This window comes from Bufo bufo, chromosome 5, assembly GCF_905171765.1.
Source record: "Bufo bufo chromosome 5, aBufBuf1.1, whole genome shotgun sequence".
Taxonomy (NCBI): domain Eukaryota; kingdom Metazoa; phylum Chordata; class Amphibia; order Anura; family Bufonidae; genus Bufo; species Bufo bufo.
This window is the reverse complement of record NC_053393.1, coordinates 442,151,631-442,164,546: the sequence shown is the minus strand read 5'-3', so window position 1 is coordinate 442,164,546 and position 12,916 is coordinate 442,151,631. Positions and strand designations below refer to the sequence as shown.

The following is a 12,916-nucleotide window of genomic DNA, read 5'->3' as shown; positions in this document are numbered from 1 at the left end:
TATGTCACATACAATGTGGTCGCCCCATACAGATAGCAGCCGGTATGTCACATACAATGTGGTCGCCTCATACAGATAGCAGCCGGTATGTTACATACGATGTGGTCGCCCCATACAGATAGCAGCCGGTATTTTACATACAATGTGGTCGCCCCGTACAGATAGCAGCCGGTATGTTACATACGATGTGGTCGCCCCATACAGATAGCAGCCGGTATGTTACATACGATGTGGTCGCCCCATACAGATAGCAGCCGGTATGTTACATACGATGTGGTCGCCCCATACAGATAGCAGCCGGTATGTTACATACGATGTGGTCGCCCCGTACAGATAGCAGCCTGTATGTTACATACGATGTGGTCGCCCCATACAGATAGCAGCCGGTATTTTACATACAATGTGGTCGCCCCGTACAGATAGCAGCCTGTATGTTACATACGATGTGGTCGCCCCATACAGATAGCAGCTGGTATGTTACATACGATGTGGTCGCCTCATACAGATAGCAGCCGGTATGTTACCTACAATGTGGTTGCCCCATACAGATAGCAGCCGGTATGTCACATACAATGTGGTCGCCCCATACAGATAGCAGCCTCTGTTACATACGATGTGGTCGCCTCATACAGATAGCAGCCAGTATGTTACATACGATGTGGTCGCCCCATACAGATAGCAGCCGGTATGTTACATACGATGTGGTCGCCTCATACAGATAGCAGCCGGTATGTTACCTACAATGTGGTCGCCCCATACAGATAGCAGCCGGTATGTTACCTACAATGTGGTTGCCCCATACAGATAGCAGCCGGTATGTCACATACAATGTGGTTGCCCCATACAGATAGCAGCCGGTATGTTACATACGATGTGGTCGCCTCATACAGATAGCAGCCGGTATGTTACCTACAATGTGGTCGCCCCATACAGATAGCAGCCTCTGTTACATACAATGTAACATACCGTCCGCATCAGGTGGCAGCACAGAAGTGTGAATGTAGCCTCACCTGTAGTAAACTCACTTCACACTGATCCAGAGTACAGCCAAAGTCACTTCATACAAAACTTTTGAATAACACTGTAGGGAGATCTGCCTCTGTACAGTATTAAAATGTATGGGCTCCGCTGAGCCGAAGTCAGTTATTCACGAAGTTGCACGAGACTTCATTGAATAACTTCGTTAATTGATTTTTAAAGCAGAAAAACACTTTAAAGCTTGAAACCAAACTCGTGCTCGGTTCTGACTGGTACCTCGGAGCCAAAGCAGAGTTCGATTTCAAGTTTTAAAGTGGTTATCCTCTTTAAAAATCAATTACCGAAGTTATTCAATGAAGTCAAGTGCAACTTCTCGAATAACTGACTTCGGCTCAGCAGAGCCCATACATTCTAATACTGTACAGAGAAATCTCCGTACTGTATTAATCTGAAGTATTGAACAAAGCGACTTCTGATGTAACAACCAAAGCTCGCTTCACTCATCTGTATTCCAGGCCCCCACTCCATATACAATATTACACGGCCCCCACCTCCTGCATACAATATTGCACGCCCCCCCTCCTGCATACAATATTGCACGCCCCCCCTCCTGCATACAATATTGCACGCCCCCCCTCCTGCATACAATATTGCACGCCCCCCCTCCTGCATACAATATTACACGCCCCCCCTCCTGCATACAATATTACACGCCCCCCCTCCTGCATACAATATTACACGCCCCCCCTCCTGCATACAATATTGCACGCCCCCCCCTCCTGCATACAATATTGCACGCCCCCCCTCCTGCATACAATATTGCACGCCCCCCCTCCTGCATACAATATTACACGCCCCCCCTCCTGCATACAATATTGCACGCCCCCCCCTCCTGCATACAATATTACACGCCCCCCCCTCCTGCATACAATATTACACGCCCCCCCCTCCTGCATACAATATTACACGCCCCCCCCCTCCTGCATACAATATTACACGCCCCCCCCCTCCTGCATACAATATTACACGCCCCCCCCTCCTGCATACAATATTACACGCCCCCCCCTCCTGCATACAATATTACATGGCACCCCCTTTACATGCAATATTCCACAGCCCCTCCCTCTGCATACAATAGTCCACGGCACCCCATTAACATACATTACAAAGCCCCTCCCTATGCATACAATATTACACGGCAACCCCCTCTCCATACAATATTACACGCCCCCTCCCCCGTGCATACATTACATGGCACCTGGCCTTTCCATACAATATTACACGCCCCCCATGCATGCAATATTAAACGGCACCCCCCTCTACATAATACATTACACAGCCCCTCCTCTGCATACAATACTACACAAACCCGGGCATACAATATTACATGGACCCCCCCCCCCCCCCCTGCACATAATACATTACATGGCCCCCCCCCCCCCCTCTGCATACAATATTACACAGCCTCTGCATACAATATTACATGCCCCCCCTCTGCATACAATATTACACAGCCTCTGCATACAATATTACATGCCCCCCCTCTGCATACAATATTACACGACCCCCCCTCTACATACACTATTACACAGCCCCTGCCTCTGCACACAATATTACATGGCACCCCCCCTTCCATACAATAATACACAGCATCCCCCTCCATACAATATTACATGCCCCCCTTGCATACAATATTAGAACCCTAACTCCATACAATATTAGAACCCCAACTCCATACAATTTACCCCCCCTTGCATACATTAGGACCCCCTCCATACATTACACGACCCCCCCTTGCAAATATTACACAGCCTCTGCATACAATATTACTCGACCCCCTCTCTACATACACTATTACACAGCCCCCGCCTCTGCACACAATATTACATGGCACCCCCGCTTCCATACATTACACCCCCCCTTGCATACAATATTAGGACCCCTCCTCCATACAATATTACACGCCCCCCCTTGCATACAATATTAGGACCCCCCCTTCATACATTACACTGCCCCCCCTTGCATACAATATTAGGACCCCCCTCTATACATTACACCCCCCTTGCATACAATATTAGGACTCCCCTTCTCCATACAATATTACACTGCCCCCCCTTGCATACAATATTAGGACTCCCCTTCTCCACACAATATTACACTGCCCCCCCTTGCATACAATATTACTCCCCCCCTTGCATACATTAGGACCCCCCTCCATACATTACACCCCCCTTGCATACAATATTAGGACTCCCCTCTCCATACAATATTACACTACCCCCCTTGCATACAATATTAGGACCCCCTCTTCATACATTACACCCCCCCCTTGCATACATTAGGACCTCCCCTCTCCATACAATATTACACTGCCCCCCCTTGCATACATTAGGACCCCCTCTTCATACATTACACCCCCCCTTGCATACAATATTAGGACCTCCCCTCTCCATACAATATTACACTGCCCCCCCCTTGCATACAATATTAGGACTCCCCTTTCCATACAATATTACTCCCCCACTTGCATACAATATTAGGACCTCCCCTCCATACATTACTCCCCCTCTTGCATACAATATTAGGACCCCCCCTCCATACAATATTACACGCCCCCCCCTTGCATACAATATTAGGACCCCCCCTCCATACAATATTACACTGCCCCCCCTGCATACAATATTAGGACCCCCCCTCCATACAATATTACACTGCCCCCCCTTGCATACATTAGGACCCCCCCTCCATACAATATTACACTGCCCCCCCTTGCATACAATATTAGGACCCCCTCTCCATACAATATTACACTCCCCCCCCTTGCATACAATATTAGGACCCCCCCTCCATACAATATTACACTGCCCCCCCTTGCATACAATATTAGGACCCCCTCTCCATACAATATTACACCCCCCCCCTTGCATACAATATTAGGACCCCCCCTCCATACAATATTACACTGCCCCCCCTGCATACAATATTAGGACCGCCCCCTCCATACAATATTACACTGCCCCCCCCTTGCATACAATATTAGGACCCCCCTCTCCATACAATATTACACTGCCCCCCCTTGCATACAATATTAGGACCCCCTCTCCATACAATATTACACTGCCCCCCCCTTGCATACAATATTAGGACCCCCTCTCCATACAATATTACACTGCCCCCCCCCTTGCATACAATATTAGGACCCCCCTTCCATCCAATATTACACGCCCCCCCTGCATACATTAGGACCCCCTCTCCATACAATATTACACTGCCCCCCCTTGCATACAATATTAGGACCCCCTCTCCATACATTACACCCCCCCCCTTGCATACAATATTAGGACCCCCCCTCCATACAATATTACACTGCCCCCCCTGCATACAATATTAGGACCACCCCCTCCATACAATATTACACTGCCCCCCCCCTGCATACAATATTAGGACCCCCTCTCCATACAATATTACACTGCCCCCCCTTGCATACAATATTAGGACCCCCCCTCCATACAATATTACACGCCCCCCCTGCATACAATATTAGGACCCCCTCTCCATACAATATTACACTGCCCCCCCTTGCATACAATATTAGGACCCCCTCTCCATACATTACACCCCCCCCTTGCATACAATATTAGGACCCCCCCTCCATACAATATTACACGCCCCTCCTGCATACAATATTAGGACCCCCTCTCCATACAATATTACACTCCCCCCCCCCCTTGCATACAATATAAGGAGCCCCCCTCCATACAATATTACACTGCCCCCCCTTGCATACAATATTAGGACCCCCCCTCCATACAATATTACACGCCCCCCCTGCAGTGCATACAATTCTCAGCCCTCCCCAGTACACACTCGCACGTCTCCTGCGCTGACACTATCTCCCGCCGTCCCTCCGACCGACCCATCTGCTCTGCACACTGCCTGCCTGTGTAGTAGCACACCGGCTTCAGACCGAGGAATGTCACGTGCTGTTGTGACGTCAGCAGGTCCGTACCGTGCACGGAGTTTCGACACTACCGTACAAAGCTCCGGAGCAGTACCAGCGGCTCCCTGGCTCAGCCCTGGTGCTACAGGCGGCCTCCCCTATCCCCGGTCCCACATGAGTCAGCCCCCAGCAGCTGAGCTACAGCTGAGCGGGCTCCACCACCAGCCTCCAGGGGGGCGTGCCGGCCAGCCCCCCGGCCACACCCCCTCCGCTCCATGCTATGATTTAGAAGTTCAGGAATCCCACGTGACGTCACCAGGGGATGATGTAATGCGGCTCTAAATAGAACGTATTGTAATCTTCCCCCAGTCCAACGTGGTTCTTTTGTAGTACATGGCACTGTGTCTTTAAATGTGTGTGTGTGTATGTGTGATGCAGGGGGAAAGTCACTCCCCACTCCAGAAAGAAGCCCAGAGTCTTTAAGCAGCCTGTGAAGAGTTAGCTGCTGCTCCAAGTCTTTGCACTGTACATGCTGCAGCCAAATAAACTTCTAGCGCTACTTACCTGCTTCAGCCGCGGAGCCAAGTTCCTTCCATCTGACAAGACCCCACAGTCTCCTCACATAGCTGCTGATTTCTACACTTGCTGGGTAAGTGGACCCCACTGGATACATTGAAAAGTTGTCAATGAATTAGATGGTCATTCCATTTAAAGGGACAGTAGATCTACACTTGAAACTTTGCATTCTAGATGCTGGTAATGTGTAGGATGTCAGATCTGTCACCTGCTGTCCGCAAAGTGTGCCGACAGTCCTCTGCCTGAAGGGGTTAAATCCGCTTCCTAGCAGTTTCATTCAGGATGACAGTGACAGTTTTTGGTGTTGTCAGTAGATCAGGTGGATGGAGGGGTGTGCTGCTTATCTCGCCCCAATACTTTACAACCTGCCCAGCCATCAGGCTGAAGCGCCACTCACTTTTTAGCACTTTTCACCAACTTTAGTGGGAGTTGGAAAACTTTTTTTTTTTTTTTTTGTTTTGTCTCAGCTGATCTGGGCAAACGGAGTCCAGTTAGGTCATTAGCAAGTCGTTAATATGCTGGTGCCATCCGCCACATAGAAGACAATACATTTCACGGCCATCCCCATCGACTACAATACATAAGACACAGATAACTCCTGCATTGTTCAAGGGTTGTCAAGCCAACCGTGGACGGGGGGGGGGGGGGGCTTATATTGGGATTGGACGCTGAGTCGTGTCGTGGCATACTTCTCTGGGAACTGGGGGACACTGTTCTCTCCGATACACAAATTGCATGAGAGTTATGTAATAATCTATAAAAATCCTAATCTGATTTTAGTATCTCATTAGTCTATCAGCGATTCATTGAGTATTACTAAATATCGAGATGTAGCAGAGCTGAATTAGTTTTTTGTTTTTTTTTGCCCTACTGGGCGCACATGGGGATATGTACAGATCACGTAGGATGAGGACCAGAAGCCCCCGGCAGCGGCACTCCAGCTGTTCTGAAACTACAACTCCGAGAATCCTCCTTTCACTTCCACGGGAGTTGCAAGAACGGCCGAGTTAGTGCGCACGCTGGGAGTTGTAGTTTCCCAACAGCTGGAGTGTAGTCGATATACATGACAATCTCGGCTCTGCTACTTCTGTCCAACACCTGTATTATTAATAAGGAGTTATTACCATGTATATGGGCTCATTCTTTTATTCTGCTCTTGACCGCCCCTGCTTCCTACGCGTTATGTGATGACGAGCTCTGCTGCCTGCGTTGGAGGGTGCTTTGTGCGTATTTGGTTGTTAGGTGTCAGTATTTGTATGTTTTCCTCGCAGACATCCCTGGGAATAATGCTGGACACGGGGCCATTACATCATTCCGCAGCCTAGGAAGAGGGTACGATCACCAGCTTCAGATAGTGAAGGGTTCAGGAGTTAGATCTGCTGACCGTGCAGTCTGCCTCCCAGATAAACACTGCTGAACACACTGACATCTTTCTTTTGTGCAGTACCAGTTGTTTTAATGCGCTGTGAGTTGGTGGGAATCTGGACTCAGACATATAGTCGGTGCTGTCACCAGACAAGCGCTGGTCCAACTGAACAGTCACATTAGAATTGCCAGTACGGAATTCATTTCACTCCATGATTGAATCTCTGAAGTTCCTGCCGGCTCCTTGAGGCCGTCCCTGCCAGGACAGCGTTCATTAAGACCCGTCATTCGGACGTTAAAATCACACCTTTTTATGTGTTCGTAAACTTTATGCAAAGTTCTTCTGTGTCTCCCCCTTAACTGTGTAACCCCAAAAGTTAAAAGACAAGAGGTGCTTCATTAGGATGAAAAACAAACAAGCCTGATTTCCCCCAAACCATTGATCTTCCCTTTTCCCTCTCCACCCACCTAATGTATGAATGGAGCAGAAAGCGTGAGAAGAAAAGGGGGGTACGTAAAGGTCTGGAGGGTCACTAGGATAGAAGGGAGATCAACCGAGACGGGCATTAATAACAGTAATAAGAACCAGCTAGCGGGTATAGGAGAGGAATTGTACGACTTGCAGGGAAGGCCCAAAAATGTTTAAAGTTTTTAGAACTTATTGTCAAGGTAGAGTTTGGAATAGATGATTGGGGGGGGGCATGATAAAATGGTAAAAATACAACTTATAAATGTACATGAATTTCTACTGAGTCTATATGAACACTACAGTTTATCTATCTACAGACAGTATCTACTATGCATCGATCTACTGTGCTATCGATCTATCGATCATCTGTTTATCTATCGTCATCTAATATCTATCTAATTATCTATCTATCTATCTATCTACAGACAGTATCTACTATGCATCTATCTACTGTGCTATCTATCTATCTATCTATCTATCTATCTATCTATCTATCTATCTATCTATCTATCATCTAATTATCTATCGTCATCTAATATCTATCTAATTATCTATCTATCTATCTATCTATCTATCTATCTATCTATCTATCTATCCTTATTTCTCTAATACATAATATATTGCCGTCTTATAGCTTTATAATACTACTGCACTGTAATGTTACTCTATGGCACGTGCAGCGTTGTGAGACCGTCATGTAAGCCATTTAGGTAGTAATCAGAAGTAATAAAGAGTTAAAGATGGATTCCACAAAACTGGAACTCCACACACTTCTGGCTGGCTGCCGTGTGCTGAGTATTAGTATTACTAAATATTAATTTGTCCTCATGCTCCCTGTTTGACATGCGTCTGGAGCGACCGTTTCCTAATTATTTAGATTTTATAGAATAAGAACTTTAAATTTGTCTTTGTTGTTTTTTTAAATTAATTTGCAGATAATGTGAAATGAAAATTTCTGCATTTTAAGTAAAGTGATATGTATCCTGTGAAACCATAACTACAGGAGTATATTGGGGTGGAAATGTAAATGTGCCTTGAAAGACAACGGTAAAGTATAATAGTTTACTAAACAATGGTGCAAGTGCATCTTCATCCTCAGTCTGCAGTGGTTGTAGAAACCTTACATATGCACACGGATAGATGGATATATAGATGATAGATACATAGACAGATAGACATATGATAGATATTGGATAGATAAACAGTATAATTTATTCACTCATGTTCAGTGCGACGCTTCACTCCCACATTGGGACTTGTTTCAGTCTTGAAAAAAGTCCCAATGTGGGACTGAAACGTCGCACTGAACATGAGTGAATAAATTGCTGAATTCTCAATGATATCCTGGAGTGATGCAATATTGTCCGGATATTGGACATTTTAGGGTCCATTCACATGTCCGCAATTTTGTTCCGCATTTTGCAGAACGGAATTGCGGACCCATTCATTTCTATGGGGCAGCACGATGTGCTGCCCGGATCGGGAATTGCGGATCCGCACTTCCGGGTCCGCAATTCTGATCCCGAAAAATATAGAACATGTCCTATTCTTGTCCGCAATTGCGGACAAGATTAGGCATTTTCTATTAAGTGCCGGCGATGTGCGGTCCGCAAAATGCGGAACGCACATCGCCGATGTCTGTGTTTTGCAGATTCGTGGATCCGCAAAACACACACGGACGTGTGAATGGACCCTTACTCTGGATCAAGGCACAGATTACTGGCACCCACCATTGCATTTTCCAGAGTCATGCTGTGGCTCTTTTGCTTGGATGGATAGATAGATAGATAGATAGTCACTGCTTGAGAAAGGTCCCATTGAGAGGACTGAGACGTCGCTATCTGGTGAAATAACGCACATTTTTCTATTGGAAGTGCTGTGGAATTCATTTTTTATTTTTTTTGTAAAGTTGGTGGATCGCTTCTTCAGCCACTGGCACTCCACATTTATACGATTACTGCAGTGCTGCCCATTACATTTTCTATTTCTAGATAGATAGAGAGATAGATATGAGATAGACGGGTGGATGGATATATAGATAGATATAAGATAGCTAGAGATAGATATAGATATACCATAGATTAATAGATAGATGAGATAGACGGATGGATGGATGGATATATATATATATATAGATATTAGATAGATAGATAGATAGATATAAGATAGCTAGAGATAGATATAGATATACCATAGATTAATAGATAGATGAGATAGACGGATGGATGGATGGATATATATATATATATAGATATTAGATAGATAGATAGATAGATATAAGATAGCTAGAGATAGATATAGATATACCATAGATTAATAGATAGATGAGATAGACGGATGGATGGATGGATATATATATATAGATATTAGATAGATAGATAGATAGATAGATAGATAGATAGATAGATAGATAGATAGATAGATATAAGATAGCTAGAGATAGATATAGATACAAAAAAGAAAAAAGCAGCACACAATGTAAACGGGTGCAAAAAAAATCCTCCTGGGGACCTGTGACCAAGATCCCAAATTGTATAGAGAGCAAAAGAAGGCAGCACTCCAGGAAAAAGGCTCCATTGAGAGAGCTGAAACGTCGCTGAATGAGTGAATAAACCGTCCACTTTTTTCAAGTTTAGGCCTCATGCACACGACCGTTGTGTGCACCCGTGGCCGTTGTGCCGTTTTCCGTTTTTTTTCGCGGACCCATTGACTTTCAATGGGTCCGTGGAAAAATCGGAAAATGCACCGTTTTGCAGCCGCATCCGTGATCCGTGTTTCCTGGCCGTGAAAAAAATATGACCTGTCCTATTTTTTTCACGGCCAACGGTTCACGGACCCATTCAAGTCAATGGGTCCGTGAAAGAACACGGATGCACACAAGATTGGCATCCGTGTCCGTGATCCGTGGCCGTAGTTTAGTTTTTATACAGACGGATCCGAAGATCCGTCTGCATAAAGCTTTTTCAAAGCTGAGTTTTCACTTCGTGAAAACTCAGAACCGACAGTATATTCTAACACAGAAGCGTTCCCATGGTGATGGGGACGCTTCTAGTTAGAATACACTACAAACTGTGTACAAGACTGCCCCCTGCTGCCTGGCAGCACCCGATCTCTTACAGGGGGCCGTGATCAGCACAATTAACCCCTTCAGGTGCGGCACCTGAAAGGGTTAATTGTACTATCATATCCCCCTGTAAGAGATCAGGGCTGCCAGGCAGCAGGGGGCAGACCCTCCCCCCCTCCCCAGTTTGAATATCATTGGTGGCCAGTGCGGCCCCCCCCCCCCCCCTCCCTCTATTGTAATAATTCGTTGGTGGCACAGTGTGCGCCCCCTCCCTCCCTCTATTGTAATAATTCGTTGGTGGCACAGTGTGCGCCCCCTCCCTCCCTCTATTGTAATAATTCGTTGGTGGCACAGTGTGCGCCCCCCCCCCCTTCCTCCCTCTATTGTAATAAATCGTTGGTGGCACAGTGTGCGCCCCCCATTGCCCCCCCCCCCTCTATAGCATTAACAACGTTGGTGGCCAGTGTGCAGCCTCCCATCTCCCCCCCCCCCCCCTGCCCCCCATCATCATTGGTGGCAGCGGAGTTCCGATCGGAGTCCCAGTTTAATCGCTGGGGCTCCGATCGGTAACCATGGCAACCAGGACGCTACTACAGTCCTCGTTGCCATGGTTACTTAGCAATAGTACAATAGTAGAAGATTAATACTTACCTGCTGCTGCGATGTTCGTGTCCGGCCGGGAGCTCCACCTACTGGTAAGTGACAGTGACAGGTCTGTGCGGCGCATTGCTAAATGAACCGTCACTTACCAGTAGGAGGAGCTCCGGCCGGACACGAACATCACAGCTCCCAGGTAAGTATGAATCTTGTACTATTGCTAGTAACCCGCTGCCACCAATGATCGGGGGGGGGGGGGGGGGGGCGCAAGATGGGAGGCCGCACACTGGCCACCAATGTTGTTAATGCTATAGAGGGAGGGGGGCCAATGATTGCCACCAACGATTTATTACAATAGAGGGAGGAAGGGGGGGGGGGCGCACACTGTGCCACCAACGAATTATTACAATGGAGGAAGGGGGGGGGGGGGCCGCACTGGCCACCAATGATATTCAAACTGGGGGGGGGGGGGGGGGGGGTCTGCCCCCTGCTGCCTGGCAGCCCTGATCTCTTACAGGGGGATGTGATAGTACAATTAACCCCTTCAGGTGCGGTACCTGAGGGGTTAATTGTGCTGATCACGGCCCCCTGTAAGAGATCGGATGCTGCTAGGCAGCAGGGGGCAGTCATGTACACAGTTTGTAGTATATTCTAACTAGAAGCGTCCCCATCACCATGGGAACGCCTCTGTGTTAGAATATACTGTCGGAAATGAGGTTTCACGATCTAACTCATATCCGACAGTATATTCTAACATAGAGGCGTTCCCATGGTGATGGGGACGCTTCAAGTTAAAATATACCATCGGATTGGAGAAAACTCCGATCTGATGGTATAAAAGGGACTCCGGACTTTACATTGAAAGTCAATGGGGACGGATCCGTTTGAAATGGCACCATATTGTGTCAACGTCAAACGGATCCGTCCCCATTGACTTGCATTGTAATTCAGGACGGATCCGTTTGGCTCCGCACGGCCAGGCGGACACCAAAATGACATTTTTTTCATGTCCGTGGATCCGCCAAAAATCAAGGAAGACCCACGGACGAAAAAACGGTCACGGATCACGGACCTACGGACCCTGTTTTTGCGGACCGTGAAAAAAAACGTTCGTGTGCATGAGGCCTTACTCTGGAGTGCTGCCTTCTTTTGCTCTCTAGAGATAGATATAGATATATGATAAATGAATAGATAGATGGATAGAGAGATAGATATGAGATAGACGGATGGATATATAGATAGATATAAGATAGCTAGAGATAGATATTTGATAAATGAATAGATAGATATTAGATAGATAAATAGATAGATATAAAATGAATAGCTGAATAGAGATCGATAGTTAATTATTTTACGCACTGATATAGCGCTACTATATACCGCAGCTCTTTACAGACATTAGCATCCGACTGTCCCCAATGGGGCTCACAATCTAAGGTCCCTATCAGTATGTCTTTGAAGTGTGGGAGGAAACCCATAAAAACACGGGGAGAACATACAAGCTCCATGCAGATGTTGTCCTTGGTCAGATTTGAACCTAGGACCCCGGTGCTGCTAGGCACCACTGCTAACCACTGAGCCAATGTGCTCATGCGATAGATGGAGAGATAATGAGACAGATCTATAGATAGATGGATATGAGACAGATAAGACGTCTATACTTGTGTGAGTCTATGTGTGCTCTTCAGTCACTGCTCAATAACTATAATATATTTGCAGTCTGTGATGCAGGACGGTAGCTATGTATTACATATAAAGCCTCAATGGAGCGTTTGATTATTGGCAAGTGATTAACCATATTATTTGAAGCCGTCCAGGGTAATGCTTCAGAGAATTCGCTCGCCCTCGTTACACTACAGGTCCTTAACCTTTTTTGGCCCAATCCTCTGACCGGACAGCTGATTCCAGGGCTGACGGTTTCACGCTA

At 46.6% G+C, this 12,916-nt stretch overlaps 1 protein-coding gene across 2 annotated transcripts in view; it reads left to right on the top strand.

Moving 5' to 3' along the window:
* Positions 1-5,471: 5,471 nt before the first annotated feature.
* The window catches only part of CREB5 (cAMP responsive element binding protein 5), a 505,301-nt gene continuing 497,856 nt past the window's right edge, over positions 5,472-12,916 (top strand). For both annotated transcript variants that reach the window (XM_040433574.1, XM_040433575.1), the window contains exon 1: positions 5,472-5,567. The gene's annotated coding sequence lies outside the window, so the exon portion shown is untranslated. The remainder of the gene's footprint in view (positions 5,568-12,916) is intronic.